The sequence below is a fragment of the Giraffa tippelskirchi genome, chromosome X, assembly GCF_054371585.1.
Source record: "Giraffa tippelskirchi isolate mGirTip1 chromosome X, T2T-mGirTip1v1.2.pri, whole genome shotgun sequence".
NCBI classification, from domain to species: Eukaryota; Metazoa; Chordata; class Mammalia; order Artiodactyla; family Giraffidae; genus Giraffa; species Giraffa tippelskirchi.
In genome coordinates this window covers 2,904,977-2,921,697 of record NC_137289.1, presented here as the reverse complement: position 1 = coordinate 2,921,697, position 16,721 = coordinate 2,904,977, and the positions used below count along the sequence as shown (strand labels likewise).

General features: G+C 45.4%; 2 pseudogenes; one reads left to right on the top strand and one right to left on the bottom strand.

The window, feature by feature from the left end:
• Window positions 1-2,971: 2,971 nt before the first annotated feature.
• On the top strand, window positions 2,972-5,458 carry LOC145536620 (olfactory receptor 10Q1-like; annotated as a pseudogene).
• A 9,794-nt stretch (window positions 5,459-15,252) lies between these two features.
• On the bottom strand, window positions 15,253-15,569 carry LOC145535843 (synaptophysin-like protein 1 pseudogene; annotated as a pseudogene).
• Window positions 15,570-16,721: the final 1,152 nt, after the last annotated feature.

The following is a 16,721-nucleotide window of genomic DNA, read 5'->3' as shown; positions in this document are numbered from 1 at the left end:
GATTCAAGGGGAAATTGTGTTCGATTCTAAGCACCAAGAGCGCTCTTGGGGGTCCTGTTTCTGGTTGCGGGGTGTGGCAAAATGCTGGCGGGCGGGACTTCTCCTGCTGCTGCCTGCAACCCAGCACTGAGATAGCCTTCCAAGGCTTTGGCCTGGGTGCAGGTATTCCCCCCCAGAACTGCAGTGGTAACGAGGCTTTTCTGAGCATGCCTGCAGGCTGTGGAAGTGAACAAATTGAAGGCCTGCAGTCAGCAGCCCCCAGTGGTTGCAGGTAGGGGCTGCTTTCTGAATGGAGGCTGCACAATGATGCAGATCACCTACACCAGGACCAGGGAGGTGAAAGTGTTAGGCAGCAGCTGGTGTCAACTGAGGAGTAGCTTTCTCAATCTTCCATAACTTTTATTCCCCATTTCATTCAATGAACCTAGTTTGATGACTCAGATTTTGCAGATTAAAAATGGAGACACTGACGGCCCTGATTCTGCCCCATTGTAGAATCTCAGCTTTGGCGGTTGTGGGGGCGGGGGCGGCTTACAAGCTCACCAATTTCAGATTCCACTGCCCATTGTGCACTCCTCTATAGAAAGGCTTGAAGGCTTGATGTGAACTCAGGGAAACCTGTACATTTTCTGCCTGAGGCCCATCCACATTCTGGGGCCAGCACAGTGGGCCTTGCACTTTCGCCAGATCTGACTTCAACCACGTTGTCAACATCTAGACCAGAGTTTTTGCAAAGAAAACGCAAGTCATTGGGTTTGGGTTCAGCTGTATGACCTGGGGAAGGCACTCACCTCGGTGGGCTGGACCACAGCCCCACCTCTCTTCCCTTAGGGCTCCTGGAGTCCTGCCTCCACCACCTCTACATAAATGACAGAATAGAGCAGCTCCTCTGAGGACACTCCCCTCCTGCCAGCCAGCAGGCAGGCCTTCCCAGGACTCGCTGCCCGTGGTCCAAACACGTGGGAGAGCCACCTGCCCGGCTGTGGGAACCTGCATCACCAGGTGCAGGCCTCTTGGCCCTGCTTCCCTGAAGAGAGGCTGTTCTTCCTTCTCAGGCTTCCCCCTGATTTTCCCCTTCACACACTGATCTGAACCTCCCAGGTAACATCAGGTCTCTTCTCTGGGGCTGCCCCAGGGATGCAGGAAGACAGCAGGAGCCGCATTCACAGCAGGGTTGTGCTTCAGACCATGGCGTGTGGTGAGACACAAATAGAAACCACTTCAACAGCGAAGTAATGAAAGACTGATTAAAGTCTCATTCATTTTAATCATGTTTTATTTACTTATGTTTATAGATTTTGTTTATTATTATTTGATCATAATTAATTACATTATAGCACATCCACACTATAGAATGCAGCAGTTAAAAGAGTGAAGCAAACCAGTATGCACTGACTGAAAACCTCTTCCAGACACATTAATAGGTGAAAACACTAAGGGCAGTGAGTCTGTATAATATGATCCCATTTCAGCTTGTTAATGGGTGATGAATGCTTATATATATACATATGTGAGTGTGTGAATATATGGATGTATGTGTGCATGTGCGTGTTAATACTTGCGTGCGTGTACTAGGTGTGTGTGTATGTGTGTGTACATGTGATTGTGTTTATGTTGGTGTGTGTAAGGTGTGTGTTTGTTTGTTTCTGGGTACACAGGTGGGAGTGTGTGTGTGTGTGTGTATGTTCATATGTGTGTGGGATGAAGTATCTGTGCTTGTACACACAGAACAAAGGACGGAAGGAAGTGAGCCTCAAGGCTGACAGTGATTCACTCTGGAGAGCAGGGCGAGGCTTGAAGGAGCAGAAACTTTCACCCTGACTTTCATTTCTCATTTTTTAAGTGTTTGGATCTCGTGTGACTTTTTATTCGTGTGTTTTCAGTATTTCCAAGGTTGAGCGCCCAAATAAAACAAAGCAGTCCCCACAGGCCTGCAGTCATGTCATGGGAAAAAAGAGTGCAAGTGACCGGGTGTGGCAAAGCCAGAGCCAAGGGTCTGAGTCCAAGGAAGAAAAGTGAGAACCCAGAAGTGTGGCCTCACTCAGACTGTTGGCAGAACGGAAAGCTGGGCTGGGCTGTGCACTCTACCAGGCAGGGACTTAGTATGGTTTTCCAGGAAGAGCTGGTGGCAGGGCTGGGAGCAGGGAAGGCACCATCTAGGGAAGACTTCATGATCATCTGCTCTACACTAGCAAGTGGGCAAACAGCCCTCCAGGGACCCGTCCAAATTAGAGACTCTAGCTGCTCTTCGATCAATTAAAAAAAACAGAGCAGTCAGTGTAACAGGCAAGTGTCTGAAAAACTATCATCACAAACATTGTAGATAGCCAAGCAAAACTATTGGCAAGATGGCTTTTCATGTTTCAGTGGACCTAATACAGTGGTCTCAGTCGAAATGGTACCTAAGTGAGCTCCTGTCCTTTAAGTGACACCTCCATTTCCACGAGGCCCTTAACTCCTGTTGATTCTCAATGTCTTGGTTCTCTACATCATTTAGCAATCTTCTTCTCTCTTCTGCTGTGAGAAAGGGATGCACAGGAAGAAATCAAAGGCTAAACACAAGGCTTCCTACTGGAAATATGGGTCCTACTAGGGGAATAAAGAAGCAAACATGTCCCCCAGAATCTCAGAAGGTGCCTGGTTCTTCCCACACTCAGGACACAAACCAGCTAAAGCTACTGTCATGTCGGACACTCAACCCCTGTGTCCTGAGAGTTCTTGTCCCTAGTTCTGTCCTGTTGGCCCTGTGACCGGGCCCACCTCTTTGCTTTCTGTTCCTCTCACTCTACATCCTCCCCAGACAATCATGAGCTCCACACTCCCAGTATGTCAAAGATTCCCTGATCTCACTTAACATGAACTCCAGCATATATTTTGGGCACCTACTTCATGTCCAATCAGTCCTAACTGTAGAGGATGCAGAAATGAGCAACAGGCTTTTAGTCAACAAATCTTTATCAATAATACTAACATGCACCAGCTGCTATCGGTGAGGCTAACTGTGGCATCATCCTTGCCATCATGGAGCTCACAGGCTGTTGGGGTAGCCAGAAAAAGAATCCAAGAATTATAAGACTCAGTGGTGAATAATATGGTTGAGGAAGCCTGGAGCACTGTGGGAAGCTAGGGGGGAAACTAAGTCAGCCCAGGGCTCAGAAAAGGGTGACACGTAAGTTGGGGTCACCCTGAGACTGAGTACAGCTGAAAGAGCAGAGGCAGAAACTCCTGCTGGTGATGCTTCTTCCTCTCTGGACATCCTGTTCACAGGATGTAGGATTCTGGGAGTTTGGGGGAGTGGTAAGGTAGGGACAACATAGCCAATGCACAAAGTCAAAAGTGTCTTTAAGATCAACTTGCTGGACTTTACATTCTACAGAAATTCCCTATAGCATCAATGACGCTGTCGGCCCAGTGTCTGTTTAAACCTAAGTTTAAGTAACATCTGATTCAGCCCTTTTCATTTTGTGATGAGGCTTCTGACTTCAGAAGTTGAGAGTATTCAGGATCACATGGAACAAGATGACAACTAGAACTTAGATCCCTTGGCTCCTAGCTGAATGCAGTTTATTCTGGTTGTAAATTAAAATGGCAATATTTCCACAGTATTACTGGAATTCTGGGGACTGCCTTCTAATCCAGTTTAAAAATGACAGAGGAAACTTGTCACACTGCTTCATAGCATCACTTTATATTTTAAAATGCTTATTAACTGACTTCCCCAGTAGTTCAGCTGGTAAAGAATCTATCTGCAATGCAGGAGACCCTGGTTCGATTCCTGGGTCGGGAAGATCTGCTGGAGAAGATATAGGCTACCCACTCCAGTATTCATGGGCTTCCCTGGTGGCTCAGCTGGTAAAGAATCCGCCTGCAGGGCAGGAGACCTGGGTTCGGTCCCTGGGTTGGGAAGATCCCCTGGACAAGGGAAAGGCTACCCACTCCAGTATTCTGGCCTGGAGAATTCCATGGACTGTACAGTCAGTCCATGGGGTCGCAAAGAGTTGGACACAAGTGAGCGACTTTCACTTTAAAATAACCACCTCAGTTCCCAATCCCTCCAATGAGACAACCCTTCAAAACATAGCCAGAAGGAGGACTATCGATAGGGTCTATTAAAAACAACTTCATACATAGATTTTACTCATCTCAGCTCATTTCTATAATAACAGGCAATGTGATGTCACCATCAGAGTGAGCGCACCTTTGCTCTCAGTGAACAGAAGGCAGAAGTCCAAAAGCTCATAGAATGAGGGCAATGGTCATCTGTGGAAAGGACTCCAGGGGCTCCCATGACTTAGTGGATTGCTAGAAAGCTGACTTTTCCAGCCCAGGAGCTCTATAAAGGAGAATATAGGAAGGTCCTATTGCAGAGAAACCTCACCTTAAGCTCTGAGTTTATTATCTTGGGCTTTGGGGACCTGGCTGAACTACAAATCTTCTTTTCTGGACTCTTTCTAATCATGCATCTTGTCACCCTAGCAGGACATGTGACTATCGTGCTCATCACCCTCTTTGACTCATGCCTCCAGACTCCCATGTATTTCTTCCTCCACAACCTGTCCACCATTGAAATCTGCTATATATTGGTCATCGTCCCCAACATGCTGGCCAATTTCCTGTCCGGGAGCCAGCAGATGCCCTTCCTGGGCCGTGCCCTGCAAATGCACCTCTTCATCGCACTGGGTGGAGCGGAGTGTTTCCTCCTGGCCGTGATGGCCTATGACCGCTTTGTGGCCATCTGAAAGCCCCTTCACTACACAACACTCATCACCAGGACTGCATGTGTGCAGATGCTGGCTCTGGCGTGCATCAGCAGCTTTGCACTCTCACTCACTCTCACCACACTGATATTCCTCCTGCCCTTTTGTCAGTCCCACAAGATCAATCATTTCCTCCGTGACATCCCTGCTGTGCTATTCCTGGCCTGCTTGGACACACAGGACAGTGAGATTGCAGTCTTCCTTGTCTGTCTGCTCATCCTGTTGATCCCTTCCTGCTGATCCTGCTCTCCTATGGGTTCATTATCACTGCCATCCTCAGAATCCACTCGGCTGAGGGCAGGAGCAAAGCCTTCTCCACCTGTGCTGGGCATCTACTGGTCTCCCTTCTGCACTACGGCTGTGCAACATTCATCTACATTCGCCCCAGGTCATGCTACACCCCAGAACAGGACAAAATTGTGTCCTTAATCTACACCAACGTCACTCCCATGCTCTACCCTATGATCTATAGTCTGAGGAATAAAGAGGTCAAGGGTGCCCTCAAGAGATTTCTGCAGAGACATGACTGGACCAGGTGGTGGTCCCATGCAGGGGGACAGGGAACAGGGGTCCACGTGCAAGAGCCCATTTGGTCATCTCACTGCAGCTCTGTGCCTCCTCCTGAGGGCTTCTCTGAGGTTCTTCAGGTGCCTGGACCTTACCGTGCCCTTTCTGGTGGTCAGAGATGGAACAAACCCTAATGCTTTCTTAGATGGGGTGGCTCTGGGGTGTTAGTGAATGTCTGTCCGGCCAAAAGACTAAAATAAAGCAAATTATTTTAATACCATGGTTACAAGCTATTACTTAATAGGAAGGAGTGATTCATCCCACCACCAAGCCTAGGAACACCCACGTGCTGTTAGAAGGGTGAGGAGGGAAAGGATCTGGGTCCTTGATGACTCTTGATTCAGTTCAGTCCACTTCAGTCACTCAGTCGTGTCCGACTCTTTGCGACCCCATGAATTGCAGCACGCCAGGCCTCTCTGTCCATCACCAACTCCCGGAGTCTACCCAAACCCATGTCCATGGAGTCAGTGATGCCATCCAACCATCTCATCCTCTGTCGTCCCCTTCTCCTCTTGTCCCCAATCCTACCTAGCATTAGGGTCTTTTCCAATGAGTCAACTCTTCGCATGAGGTAGCCAAAGTATTGGAGTTTCAGCTTCAACATCAGTCCTTCCAATGAAAACCCAGGATTGATCTCTTCTAGGATGGATTGATTGGCTCTCCTTGCAGTCCAAGGGACTCTCAAGAGTGTTCCCCAACACCACAGTTCAAAAGTATCAATTCTGCGGTGCTCAGCTTTCTTCACCATCCAACTCTCACATCCATACATGACCACTGGAAAAACCGTAGCCTTGACTAGATGGACTTTTGTTGGCAAAGTAATGTCTCTGCTTTTAAATATGCTATCTAGGTTGGCCATAACCTTCCTTCCAAGGAGTAAGCGTCTTTTAATTTCATGGCTGCAGTCACCATCAGCAGTGATTCTGGAGCCCAAAAAAATAAAGTCTGACACTGTTTCCACTGTTTCCCCATCTATTTCCCATGAAGTGATGGGACCAGATGCCATGATCTTAGTTTTCTGAATGTTGAGCTTCAAGCCAGCTTTTTCACTCTCCTCTTTCACTTTCATCAAGAGACTCTTTAGTTCTTCTTCACTTTCTGCCACAAGGGTGGTGTCATCTGCATATCTGAGGTTATTGATATTTCTCCTGGCAATCTTGATTACAGCTTGTGTTTTCTCCAGCCCAGCATTTCTCATGATGTACTCTGCATATAAGTTAAATAAGCAGGGTGACAATATACAGCCTTGACGTACTCCTTTTCCTATTTGGAACCAGTCTCTTGTTCCATATCCAGTTCTAACTGTTGCTTCCTGACCTGTATACAGGTTTCTCAAGAGACAGGTCAGATGGTCTGGTATTCCCATCTCTTTCAGAATTTTCCACAGTTTATTGTGATCCACACAGTCAAAGGCTTTGACATAGTCAATAAAGCAGAAATAGATGTTTTTCTGGAACTCTCTTGCTTTTTCGATGATCCAGTGGATATTGGCAATTTGATCTCTGGTTCCTCTGCCTTTTCTAAAACCAGCTTGAACATCTGGAAGTTCACGGTTCATGTATTGCTGAAGCCTGGCTTGGAGAATTTTGAGCATTACTATACTAGTGTGTGAGATGAGTGCAATTGTGCATTAGTTTGAGCATTCTTTGGCACTGCCTTTCTTTGGGATTGGAATGAAAACTGACCTTTTCCAGTCCTGTGGCCACTGCTGAGTTTTGGACAACTCAACCACCACAGTGAGTGCCTGCCTGTAGCCTTTAGGTTCAGTCAACAATACACTTGCTGATGGTTTAACACCCCCCCACCAAAGCATTCCTCACTAAACACCCCCCAAAGCCTCCATGAGCCTCCATTATTCCCAACCTTGCTTGCCCTCCTTAGTTCATGGCTCCTACCCTCTCCCTGATCATTCCTAGGTAATGACCCCATCTCCTGTCCCAAAGGGGCCCTCAGAGTCACCAGAGACACTTCTCAGTGGGAGTGGCAGACCTTGGAGGGTAAGAACCATGTGGGTAATTGTTCTTCATGTCCAGTCCTACTTGTTTTGTGGCCTGTGCCAAGGCCAGTGCAAGTCACTGAGAGAAGACGGAGGCAACAGGGGAGAATCCACTAGAGGCTCTGCCAAAAGAGCTGATGGACCAGTGACGGTTCAGTGCTATTGATGCTCTACAGAAAGAGATGCCCATGTTGTTATTCAATGGGGTGATACTACTCCACACCTCCCAGGACTGTGATGAGGATGGCACGGGACGACACATAGAGGTGGCCTTGGCAAGCAGGGCACTGAATCAGTGGTGCTGAGAACTACCACAGCCTGGTGTGGTATCAGGGCCTCGCACATCACCCTGCCCCATCCCCCGGGAGCTGAGCTTCCTTCTGTGCCCTCAGACCTGAAGAAGGTCAGAGCCTGGAGGGGCAGAGTGGGATACCATTCTGAGATACTGGCAGGAACCCTCATGATGATTCTAGGTTTATCGAAGGGAAGGGGAGGTGATCACTAATTTAAGTCTCTGTGCACAGAGAGACAGAAGTGAAAGAGAGAGAGAAAGCAACCAAGAAAAACTTTGCATTGCAACCGTACTCAGGCCCTGTGCTTCACGGCCCTGTGACGCCCCTTTAATTAGACAAACTTAGAAGGGTGCCTCTTATCTTTTTAAGAAATATTATTTCTCACCCTTAAATCCTTCCCTATTTTCAAAATAATCCAGTGAAATGTTTACAAGTGTTGAAGCTGGGTCAAACATAGGTAGTTTTTTTTTTTTTTTTTTTTTTTAATACTGTCCTCTCTCATTGTGTGTAGATGTGAAAAGTCCATAATAAAGACTTTAGAGCAATTAAAGTACCCACTAGTCTCCTCTGGCCAAGCAGTCCCTTTGCTGAGAAAGCCTCGCCCACCCTCACCATTCATCTCCCCTTCACTTTAAGGCACAGCTCAGATGCCTCTTAGTTCTGGACCTCTTTTTAATAACCGTCTCAGTCCAGTTCACACTTAAGGCAATGGAACATCTCTGACGGGATGACAGCCTTGGGTTGCTGACCACCATGGCCTTGCTGTGTGTGCAAGGAAGGCGGGATAGCCCCAACCCAGGTATTCATGTGCATGCACACACATACATACGCATGGTCTTGGATGGGCAGGGGTGTGAAGATAGGGGGTTCCACCACTTCCAGGCAGTGAAATGGGGGTCTTGCAGCACATGGGGGGCCCAGGGAGGAGGGAGAATCTCTCGTGGGTGGGAGAGGGTAGGGTGTGGGTCTATAGGGGTTGAGGGAGTCCCTAGGTGATGTGATGATAACCCACTGACCTTTCCATCAGAGGAGGGGTTCTGAGAGAGCAGGGGTACAGGAATCTATCAGGTAAGAGATGATGCCACACTGGTAAAAGGCAGCCTAGGGTGAGTGCCTAGGGATACTTCAGGCTATTGATTAGATGGATGGGCTTCCTAGGTGGCTCAGTGGTAAAGAATCTGCCTGCCAATGCAGGAGATGCAGGAAATGTGGATTTGCTCCCTAGGTCAAGAAGATCTCCTAGGGGAGGAAACGGCAACCCATTCCAGTATTCTTGCCTGGAGAATTCTACGGACAGAGAAGCCTGGTGGACTGCAGTCCAGGGGTTTGCCAAGAGTCAGACATGACTTAGTGACTGAACATGATTAGATGGATGACAGTGGAGAGAGTAGGAGGAAGTGGAAAAAGACTGTCATCAAAACAATAAAGGAAGAAGAGGGAAGCATTGGAAAGTGGTAGAAATCGAGTGAGGTCAGCTGGGGCTGGCTGGGTCCAGGTCCTCCAGGATATCTGGGTTTAGGTGTCTGCACTGACTTGAAGCTCAGAAACTCAAGAAAAATGTTCAGTATCTGGCAAAGAGATCCTTGCTGATTTAACCATCAACTTCCTTGAATTTATACGCTCAGGGCCTATCACCACTTAGCCTTAGTCGTAAAAGATTATGCTTAATCTGTTCTAAATATATTTACTCTATTCCAAACAAGTCTTCTTCTCTGATTCAAAAAGGTGCAGGCCTTGACTGATAACCAGCCAGACGTGTCTGTGCCAGGTGGGGCTGTGATGTGCTCGGCCATGTGAACACGGCCTGGTGTGGGTGTGTGCTTTCTGTGTTTACTCACGTATATACATGTACACACATGTACTTGGAAGAAGTAAAAGAGCAAAACATGCTCGTGTGATAGTGATGAAAACACTGCTGAAGCAAACTCTCACTTGTCCTCTAGAGGAACACCTGTCCAGGTGCAATGAGCATTATGTGTGCAACTTAGAAAGGGTTGCTTTTTGGCAGCAGCTCAAAGTCACAAAGGCAGGCAGAGCTGTGCCACCCTGGACACCCCCCCACCCCCGATGGTTAGCCCGGGCCCCAAGGCTCAGGGACCTGAGAGACATCATGATGGAGCTTCTAATTGCATCAAGAAAAGGTGCCAATTAGCAGCACTTTCAAAGGAAACATCAACCTCCAAAGATTTAAACACAGTAACTAAAACTTTGGCAAAATAGGTCACTTGGGGACTAATTAAAATTTTTTCTAAACAATATCTGAATAAGTTTCTTATTTTTTTTTTTTGGATTACAAATGTAACCCATAGTCACTGTCAGAGGTAGAGAAAATACAGGCAAGTGCGGGAAAAAAAAAAAAAAAGCAATCATCTCACTGTTAAAAATAACCATGATGAAAATGGCAGTATATGTGAGGATGAAATGACCTCTTTGATGTTTCTTGTTGAGCAAAATGACTGGAAAAATGGTCAGTCAGTTTAGTCACTCAGTCATGTCCTACTCTTTGTGACCCCATGGACTGCAGCATGCCAGGCCTCCCTGTCCATCATCCACTCCCAGGGCTTGCTCAAACTCATGTCCATCGAGTCATTGATGCCATCCAACCATCTCATCCTCTGTTGTTCCATTCTTCACCTGCCTTCAACCTTTCCCAGCATCAGGGTGTTTTCCAATTACTCAGTTCTTCACATTAGATGGCCAAAGTGTTGGAGTTTCAGCTTCAGCATCAGTCCTTCTGATGGATAGTCAGGACTGATTTCCTTGAGGATTGACAGGTTTGATCTCCTTGCAGCCCAGGGGCTCTCAAGAGTCTTCTCCAACACCACAGTTCAAAAGCATCAATTCTTCGGCACTCAGCCTTCTTTATGGTCCAACTCTCACACTCATACATGACTACTGGAAAAACCATAGCTTTGACTAGATGGAACTTTGTTGGCAAAGTAATGTCTCTGCTTTTTAATATGCTGTCTAGGTTGATCATACTGTTCATACTATTCACGGGGTTCTCAAGGCAAGAATACTGAAGTGATTTGCCATTCCTTTCTCCAGTGGACCACGTTTTGTCAGAACTCTCCACCATGACCCGTTCGTCTTGGGTGGCCCTACACGGCTTGGTTCAGAGTTTCATTGAGTTAGACAAGGCTGCGGTCCATGTGATCAAATTGGCTAGTTTTCTGTGGTTGTGGTTTTCAGTCTGTCTGCCCTCTGATGGAGAAGGATAAGAGGCTTATAAAAGCTTTCTGATGGGAGAGACGGACTGAGGGGGAAATTGGGTCTACTGAACGATGAATTCCCCAGGTAGGTAGATGCCCAATATGCTACTGGAGATCAGTGGAAAATTACTCCAGAAAGAAGGAAGAGATGGAGTGAAAGCAAAAACAATACTGAGTTGTGTATGTGACTGGTGTTGGAAGTAAAGTCCAATGCTGTAAAGAGCCATATTGCATAGGAACCTGGAATGTTAGGTCCATGAAAAAAGGCAAACTGGAAGTGGTCAAACAAGAGACAGCAAGAGTGAACATCAACATTTTAGGAACTGGGGAATTAAAATGGACTGGAATGGGTGAATTTAACTCAGATTACCTTTATATCTACTACTGTGGGGAAGAATCCCTTAGAAGAAATGGAGTAGCCATCACAGTCAACAAAAGAGTCTGAAATGCAGTACTTGGATGCAGTCTCAAAAACGACAAAAAGATCTCTGTTCTTTTCCAAGGCAAACCATTCAATATCACAATAATCCAAGTCTATACCCTGACCAGTAACACTGAAGAAGCTGAAGTTGAACGGTTCTACGAAGACCTACTAGAACTAACACCAAAAAAAGATGTCCTTTTCATTATAGAGGACTGGAATGCAAAAGTAAGAAGTCAAGAGATACCTACAGTAACAGGTAAATTTGGCCTTGGAATACAGAATGAAGCAGGGCAAAGGCTAACAGAGTTTTGCCAAGAGAAAGCACTGGTCATCGCAAACACCTACTTCCAACAACACAGGATAAGACTCTACATATGGACATCACCAGATGGTCAATTCCCAAATCAAATTGATTATATTCTTTGCAGCCAAAGATGGAGAAGCTCTATACAGTCAGCAAAAACAAGACTGGGAGCTGACTGTGGCTCCCATCATGAACTCCTTATTGCCAAATTCAGACTTAAATTGAAGAAAGTAGGAAAAAAAAAAACAAACCACTAGACCATTCAGGTATGATCTAAATCAAATCCCTTACGATTATACAGTGGAAGTGAGAAATAGATTCTAGGGATTAGATCTGATAGACAGAGTGCGAGAAGATCTATGTGCAGAGGTTCATGACATTGTACAGGAGGCAAGGATCAAGTTTATCCCCAAGAAAAAGAAGTGCAAAAATGCAAAATGGTTGTTTACGGAAGCCTTACAAATAGCTGTGCATGGAGGAGAAGTGAAAGGCAAAGGAAAAAAGGAAAGATATACCCATTTGAATGCAGAGTTCCAAAGAATAGCAAGGAGATATAAGAAAGCCCTCCTCAGTGATCAATGCTAAGAAATAGAGGAAAACAATATAATGGGAAAGACTAGAGATCTCTTCAAGAAAATTCGAGAAACCAAAGGGCATTTCATGCAAAGATGGACTCAATAAAGGAGAGAAATGGTATGGACCTAACAGAAGCCTGTATGCAGGTCAGGAAGCAACAGTTAGAACTGGATATGGAAAAACAGACTGGTTCCAAATAGGAAAAGGAGTACGTCAAGGCTGTATATTGTCACCCTGCTTATTTAACTTATATGCAGAGTACATCATGAGAAACGCTGGGCTGGAAGAAACACAAGCTGGAGTCAAGATTGCCGGGAGAAATATCAATAACCTCAGATATGCGGATGACACCACCCTTATGGCAGAAAGTGAAGAAGAACTAAAGAGCCTCTTGATGAAGGTGAAGGAGGAGAGTGAAAAAGTTGGCTTAAAGCTCAACGTTCAGAAAACTAAGATCATGGCATCTGGTCCCATCACTCCATGGGAAATAGATGGGGAAACAGTGGAAACAGTGTCAGACTTTACTTTTTTGGGCTCCAGAATCACTGCTGATGGTGACTTCAGCCATGAAATTAAAAGACGCTTACTCCTTGGAAGGAAGGTTATGGCCAACCTAGATAGCATGTTTAAAAGCAGAGACATTACTTTGCCAACAAAAGTCCGTCTAGTCAAGGCTATGGTTTTTCCAGTGGTCATGTATGGATGTGAGAGTTGGACGGTGAAGAAAGCTGAGCACCGAAGAATTGATGCTTTTGAGCTGTGGTGTTGGAGAAGACTCTTGAGAGTCCCTTGGACTGCAAGGAGATCCAATCAATCTATCCTAAAAGAGATCAATCCTGGGTATTCATTGGAAGGTCTGATGTTGAAGCTGAAACTCCAATACTTTGGCCACCTCATGCGAAGGGTTGACTCATTGGAAAAGACCCTAATGCTGGGTAGGATTGGGGGCGGGAGGAGAAGGGGACGACAGAGGATGAGATGGTTGGATGGCATCACCGACTCAATGAACATGGGTTTGGGTAGACTCCGGGAGTTGGTGATGGACAGAGAGGCCTGGCGTGCTGCAATTCATGGGGTCGCAGAGAGTCAGACACGACTGAGCGACTGAACTGAACTGAACTGAACAGAAGCAGAAGATATTAAGAAGAGGTGGCAAGAATACACAGAAGAGCTGTACAAAAAATATCTTCATGACCCAGATAAGCACGATGGTGTGATCACTCACCTAGAGCCAGACATCCAGGAATGTGAAGTCAAATGGGCCTTAGGAAGTATCAGTATGAACAAAGCTAGTGGAGGTGATGCAATTCCAGTTGAGCTATTTCAAATCATAAAAGAGGATCCTGTTAAAGTGCTGCATTCAATATGCCAGCAAATTTGGAAAACTCAGCAGTGGCCACAGGACTGGAAAAGGTCAGTTTTCATTCCAATTTCTAAGGAAGGCGATGCCAAAGAATGTTCAAACTACTGCACAATTGCATTCATTTCACATGCTAGCAAAGTAATGCTCAAAATTCTCCAAGCCAGGCTTCAACAGTACATGAACCTTGAACTTCCAGATGTTCAAGCTAGCTTTAGAAAAGGCAGAGGAACCAGATTTCAAATTGTCAACATCCATTGGATCATCAAAAAAGCAAGAGAGTTCCAGAAAAACATCTATTTCTGCTTTATTGACTATGCCAAAGCTTTTGACTGTGTGGATCACAATAAACTGTGGAAAATTCTGGAAGAGATGGGAATACTAGACCACCTGACCTACCTCCTGAGAAATTTCTATGCAGGTCAGGAAGCAACAGTTAGAACCGGACATGGAACAACAGGCTGGTTCCAAATTAAAAAAAAGACTACGTCAAGGCTGTATATTGTCACTTTGCTTATTTAACTTATATGCAGAGTACATCAGGAGAAACACTTGGCCGGATGAAGCACAAGCTGGAATCAAGATTGCTGGGAGAAATATCAATAACCTCAGATATGCAGATGACACCTCCCTTAAGGCAGAAAGAAGAACTAAAGAGCCTCTTGATAAAAGTGGAAGAGGAGAGTGAAAAAGTTTGCTTAAAACTCAATATCCAGAAAACTAAGATCATGGCATTCTGTCCCATCAGTTAATGGCAAATAGATGGGGAAACAATAGAAACAGTGACAGACTTTATTTTCTTGGGCACCAAAATCACTGCAGATGGTGGCTGCAGCCATGAACTTAAAAGACTCCTGCTCCTTGGAAGAAAAGCTATGATCAACCTAGACAGCACATATTAAAAAGCAGAGACATTACTTTGCCAACAAAGGTCCATCTAGTCAAGGCTATGTTTTTTCCAGTAGTCATGTATGGATGTGAGAGTTGGACTATAAAGAAAGCTGAGCACCGAAGAACTGATGCTTTTGAACTGTGGTGTTGGAAAAGACTCTTGAGAATCTCCTGGACTGCAAGGAAATCCAACCAGTCCATCCTAAAGGAAATCAGTCCTGAATATTCATTGGAAAGACTGATGCTGATGCTGAAATTCCAATACTTTGGCCACCTGACTTGAAGAATTGACTCATTTTAAAAGACCCCTATGCTGGGAAAGATTGAAGGCGGGAGGACAAGGGGCCAACAGAGGATGAGATGGTTGGATGGAATCCCCGACTCAATGGACGTGAGTTTCAGTAAACTCCCGGAGTTGGTGATGGACAGGGAGGCCTGGCATGTTGCAGTCCATGGGGTTTCAAAGAGTCAGACATGGCTGAGTGACTGAATGGAGTCTATATTTCAATAGAGATTTTCTTCCTATTATTATATGACAATAAAACTCTTTTCTGAGTGAAGATATACATTAAGGCTTAAGGTGTAAACACTTTGGAGGGAAAACAACGGTAGGGAAGAAATTACTGTTCATTTTAAAATGTGTATCATCTCATAATAGGTCCCTGGATTTTCAAATTCACATGTGAGAATACATTTACATCTTGAATTTATAGGAAATGCACAAGTTTTATGTAAAAAAGCAGCAAAATTTTAAACCCACCAATTTATTGAAAAAGCCATTACTTTTGTTAGAAACAAAAAGTGCTTCTCAAGATGTTGGCAACAGGTCATAATATAGACACTTATTTCTTACAGTGGACTTCTCCCTTCAATTATATTCCAGTTGGAGGAGGAATACCTCCTTGAGAAGTAGAATTATTTGACAGACTGTGAAAGCTGGCCTCCTTGTACACAAACCATGCATTTCCTCCCCAAAATATCATGTTCACAAAGCCAAAAATTACAGATACATTTAGGTAGTCACAGAGACAAAAAAATGACACAACACTTCTTGAAGATTACAAGGCTTAAGTTCCTGGACAATATAATGACCAGTAGCTATATTAATATCTTTAAGAGCTTTAACCCAAGCTGAAGTGCTCACCAACCACAAAAAAGTGGCAACAATAGTAATTACAAAGTCAGTCATGGAAAGCTTTCGACTATCATGATGCTGGTTCATGTAACCACCATACAGCAGAAGAGCAGCAATGCCCATGTGAATCTGCTTCTGCCCTGGCACATTTTTTCTCCAGGGATTATGGTGAACCCTATTAATATCTGCTAAACCAACAACTAAAATTGTAAAAATACCTGTTCATGGCTCCCGCTTTGCAGCACCCACAGGGGAAACTGGGATAGAGAGCTCAGTTGTCTGTAAGTGACTGTGAGGCTTTACTTCCCACTTGGCTTTCGAACAGGATCCCTAGTCCAATTCTGCACTGCTCTTTAGTCAGAGAAGCGGGCCTGCTCTCTTCTCCTCCTGTTGATTTTATTTATTTATTTTTGCATGTGCTGGGTCTTCCTTGCTGCACAAAGGCTTTCTCTGGTTGTAGGGAGTGGGGGCTGCTCTCTAGTTGCTGTGCACCGGCTTCTTATCTTGGTGGCTTCTCTTATTGCAGAACATGGGCTCTAGAGCTCATGCTCAGTAGCTGTGGGGCATGGGTTCAGTGGCTCTGTGGCATGTTGGATCTTCCCGGACCAGGCATCGAAGCAGTGTCCCTTGAATTGACAGGTGGATTCCTATTCACTGAATCCCCAGGGAAGTCCTCCTCATGTTTTATCTTGCTCTGTCCTGGGTTGTAACCACTCCTCTAACCTCTGCTTTCTTCTGGATTAAAAGTATATGTGTATAAGTATGCTTGGGCACAATTCTGTCTGAGTCTTTGAGACCCACAGGATGTAGCCCACAAGGCTCCTCTCTCCACGGAATTTTCCATGCAAGAATACTAGAGTGGCTTCCCATTCCCTTCTCCAGGGGATCTTCACCACCCAGGGATGGAATCTGTGTCTGTTGAGTCTCTTGCTTTGGCAGGCAGATTCTTTACCACTAGCGCCACCTGTCTTTCGAAAGCTCGAAAGAAAGTATGTGGCTTTATAAACTGGACCACCTGAATCACTTCCTCTACAAGTTCACTGACACCATCCACTCACACCTGCTGCCTCTCCTTTCCCACTCCTTTCAAACAGGTGGAGCTTAGCATCTGAAACCTTTGACACATCCCCCTTGACATGTGTTTCAATCCAAATATCAGTTTTATTACTGATGAATCTGATTGGGAAGAATGTGGCCTGGGCAGCT